We start from the raw sequence: 4775 nt of genomic DNA, 5'->3' as shown, positions 1-4775 counted from the left end.
ACAGAAATAGATTGCCTGTCATATCTTACTGCTTAATTAATGGCCAACCAAGACGGCTTGTCTGGACTGCCCTGAAGTAACTGTAAACTGATCTTCTACTCATGGAAAAGAATGGACTCCACAAGAGGAGCAGGGTCATAGAGGATTCATCGTATTTAGAACTCTACAACCCTTAGAAGACACAGCGCATACAAGGGCTGGTCAACGGACCATGCCAACCTCAGCTGAGCCGATAAAAAATGTTCCGTCGCTCACCGTGCAGGACGGCGAATCGTACACTCCTGGTTTCTGAAAACTGCTTTCAGAATCAAAAATAATAATAATAAATAAATAAAAAATAAAAAGCTCCCAAGTGAGCATTTTTATTTTATTCTCTATTTGGGATAGATCTGGATGTCACCAAAGTCTTTTAAAAATAATTTTCAGAAACGTGGTGTGAAATTGTTCCATTGGAGGACAAGTAGAACTCCGGAGGTTGGGAAGCAAACGCGTCGAGAAAGGTGACTGACGTGAAGTGCGTGGTAGGACTTGTGTGTCACCCTAAAGAGGAAACTGGCAATATCTGAAGTTCTTTTCCTTTTGAGGTAAAAAGTAATATGAATCAACTTGTTAATAAAATACCACAAAAAATTAGGGGGATCTTTTCTAATGAACACAAAGTGTTTATGATTAAATATGAATGTTGATCCTGTTAGAGCTTACATTCGCTGGATAGACGCTTTAAACGTGTGTTACCCCATCACCTAAACCATTTCTTCTCCTTCTTTATTCTTATTTTCATTATTCTTTGGCATCCCTCCCTCACCTCACCACATTCCATTGTTTCATTTCAAGGTGATGAAAACGCATTGTGAGCCCTGGCCAGTTGGCTCAGTGGATAGAGCATTGGCCTTGTGTATGGACCTCTGGTTTGGTTCTTGGTCAATGCACACAAGAGAAGCACCATCTGCTTCTCTCCCCCCTTCTCTCCATCTTTCCCTCTCATAACTAGTGGGTCAGTTGGTACCAACATCAGTCTCAGGCACTAAAATTAGCTTGATTGATTTAACATGAGCCCCAGACAGGGGGTGCAGGATGGATCCAGGGGCGAGGTGCACGTGAGCGTCTGTCTCACTATCTCCCCTCCTCTCATTTAAAAAATGAAATGATAAAATACAAAAAATAATAATAATAAATAAGTAATAGATAAACTATTTACTAGCTGTGGGCAACGAAGAAAAGATTCTGTCCTTGTTGTGGACCGTTATATAATTCATCAGTGACTTTTTCTAATTCTTCCTCTCTTGACACTTAAATAAACATAAATTTTTCAGGCCTTGGGATGGTGTCCAAAACTGAACTTAAGAAAACTGCATAGTGGCAATATGGTAGTCAGTGAGGTTTATCTGAGGTGCAATTATTGCTAATGAAAAACAAAGCTGGGCCCTGGCCGGTTGGCTCAGCAGTAGAGCGTCGGCCTGGCGTGAGGGGGACCCGGGTTAGATTCCCGACCAGGGCACATATGAGAAGCGCCCATTTGCTTCTCCACCCCCCCCCCTCCTTCCTCTCTGTCTCTCTCTTCCCCTCCCGCAGCGGAGGCTCCATTGGAGCAAAGATGGCCCGGGCGCTGGGGATGGCTCCTTGGCCTCTGCCCCGGGCGCTAGAGTGGCTCTGGTCGCGGCAGAGCGACGCCCCGGAGGAGCAGAGCATCGCCCCCTGGTGGGCAGAGCATCGCCCCTGGTGGGCGTGCTGGGTGGATCCTGGTCGGGCGCATGCGGGAGTCTGTCTGACTGTCTCTCCCCATTTCCAGCTTCAGAAAAATACAAAAAAAGAAAAAGAAAAAAAAAAGAAAAATAAAGCTGGATCCAGGATGGCGGGAGGTCCCAGTTGTGAAGGATTAGCAGAGGTAGTTGCATTGTATCAACCTTCCCAACGGGGGCAGTATTGTCTTCCTCCTACTCACAGCTGCACGCATGCGCTAGCCTTCCCCCCCACTTTGTCCTCGTGTTAGCATACCGTGGAATTCTTACTAGAGATTAAAATTAACAACAACAACAACAATAAAATAATGGAGAGAGAAATGGCCTTTTCGAATTTTCCATCAATTTGAAAATAAAGTCATTGAGTTATACTGTGCTTTCCTTTTCATATTATAGCGACAGAAAAAGATCCAAACGATCACATTTTTAGGAATAATAATAATAATGTGATAATAAAAAGAAGGTAGGCTCCCTAATTTTCTCATCTCTAAAGAACTCAGACCACTAGAATTTAGAGATTCATTACAGTGTTCTTAAAATAACATTTTCAGTATGTTCACAAGGCCGTGAAATATTTAGCTTTAAAAAACCTCCTTTCAGCCGCTGGGAATGGGGCAAGGCATCCCCTCCGTCTGAGAGCCGCCCTCCCTGCCCGTCGACTCCGGCGAGGGAGGGCAGGAACAAAAGGAAGAGAGAAATAATTGGCAAGTAAAGTTCGATGAGACAGAGGAAGGCAGGGAGGACAGGGTGCGCAAGCCAGGAAGCTAGAGGTGCTCAGCCGTAGGGAAACTGAGTCAAAGCCGGCAGGGCGGGGGAACAATGCCTCAGGGCTGCTTCGCCATCAGAATGCTATACTACTGGGAAGCTACAATGCTTTTTAAAAAACCATTAACCCATTCTTCATTCCCTCGGTGCAAAACAACGTGGTTCCCATTTCTTCGCGTGGATTCGCCTTGGCGCGAACCACCCACCCACGGCGGAGAGTGGAGTGGGCATAGCTTGTGACCTAGAAGGTCACCGCCCATGGTCGAGATTCAGAGGCAACTGCAGAATTCGTTTATTCAGGATACCCCCCCATACCCCACCTCCTACCCCCCACCCCCGGTGAGGAATTGGTTTTGGAGTTGGCTGATCCCCCTGACCTTTATCCAAGTCGCCCAGTGTCACCAGTGTCACGGTTTCCAATGGGTAACTCGACGTGTCATCCACCGCAGTTCGCGTTCGTTCTGCACCCGCACGAGAGACCGAGACCTGGGAGCTGACAGGTGGCTGGGTTCCCAGGGCTGACGAGAAGCCCCGGGCTCCGTGGCACAGGGCCCACGGGAACAACCACGTGTTCTGTGCTTGTGGGGTTTTTTGTCTGTTTGTTTGTTTGTTTTACGTACCTTGGCCTTCCTGCCTAACCTGTGGGTGGGTTTTATATTATCGCCCTTCCGTGGCTGCACCTCCAGACATGAAATTTGGAGGGTTTGAAACGAAGGCAGCTAAATGGAACGAACTTTGGGACGGAGCCTCTCTGGTTTTGTTCGGATCTGTTCAAGTAATAGGGGGAAAAGCACAAAAGGATCAAGGAAAGAAAGAGCCCCATCTTTGTTCGACCAGTGAGCAAGCGGCGTCGCTTGGGGGAAAATTGGCCTGACCTTCACCCGCGTGACGCTTCCGCGCGCGCAGTCATTCTTGCTTCTGCTCTGATTAGGGAAAGATCGGCCCCTTCCCCGGCAAGGACAAGTCAGGGAACAAAAAGGGGGGAAATTCTTCAGTGAACTTTAAAAGATTTATTTTTTTTAAATCACAGTTGGGCTCATCCAAGCCAGTTTCTAATCTTATTTTTTAGGCTTAAAAAAAATAATAATACCTGCCTTTTAAAAGAAATTCTTTGGCTCATTTTTTTTTATAGCCTCTAGTCTAGATCTCAACTCACATTTCTTGATTTTTTTTTTTTTTTTTAAGTCTTCCTCACTCGAAACGACAGCTTTCTATTTCTTTGAGGCTGTGCTCACCGCTCTGCTGGGCCTGACAGCAGAAAGAGAGAGAGACACAGGCCCCTCTGCTGGCTGGCGTGGGGCGCCCCCGTGGGCAGGGGGCGCCCCACGACATTGCAAGGACCCCTGAAGCGGTTTCCCCGCTCCGACCCCTCCCTGGATTCTCGGGAAGGCCGAGCTCCATGCCCCCGTGATACTAAGTTGCAGATTTTGCCTGATCATACAGACCAGAGCGCTTCTATGACACTATGGTCAAACAGCCAGCCCCCTGTGTGACTAATATTTTTAACAGCATGCCAATTTAATACTTGACAAGGATATAATAGTTCATTCTTCAGATAGTCAACATGCTCTAAAAGTAAGGTAAATCTTCAAAGTGTCTTTCAAAGCGGCTGTTAAAAAAGTAGGTTAAAAATTTTTCCCCCTATAGCATGCAATTTCACTTCCGCTATTCCACCTCGACCACATAAAATTAAATTTTGACTTGAGAATGACCGACTGGAAATCAGATGGAAAAAATACGGGGAAAGATTTAAGTTACTGATTCAAAGGAAATGGACACGGCTGTCTGCAATTTGGCACACTGTGTGCTCAGCCCTCCGAGAATCTGGTTTCTGGTAGTCCGTCTGCTCCTCTTAGGATTTAGATTGTGTTTTTAATGGAAATGTTACAGAACTTAATGGAATGTAATATCTTGTTGTAATATATAGACGTAAGGCAACACAGGAAAAAAAAAAAGATCTACACATATTTTCTGCCACAACCCTCCTCTTTCTTGCCAGCCTGCTTATAAACCCACGATCCAGCCCCCAGAGCAACTAGGTAGTCCCTAACATCAACTACGCTCATTAAAGCTCCGATGATGTCATAGTGGTCTCGTCTGAATTCTTTTCCCAACCACTGACATGTATTCTAAACTATTATTAAAAATATATAATATCTTTGAAAATTTTAATTTTAAGAGAATAGAAATTAATGCGATTATCCTACTAAGAATAGAATGTGAGTGTTTGCAGAGGCTTAGCGACTTGACTGCACAGCTCTGGATGTTCTA

Source organism: Saccopteryx bilineata, chromosome 8, assembly GCF_036850765.1.
Source record: "Saccopteryx bilineata isolate mSacBil1 chromosome 8, mSacBil1_pri_phased_curated, whole genome shotgun sequence".
NCBI classification, from domain to species: domain Eukaryota; kingdom Metazoa; phylum Chordata; class Mammalia; order Chiroptera; family Emballonuridae; genus Saccopteryx; species Saccopteryx bilineata.
The sequence above is the reverse complement of the archived record's forward strand: the minus strand, read 5'-3'. Positions refer to the sequence as shown.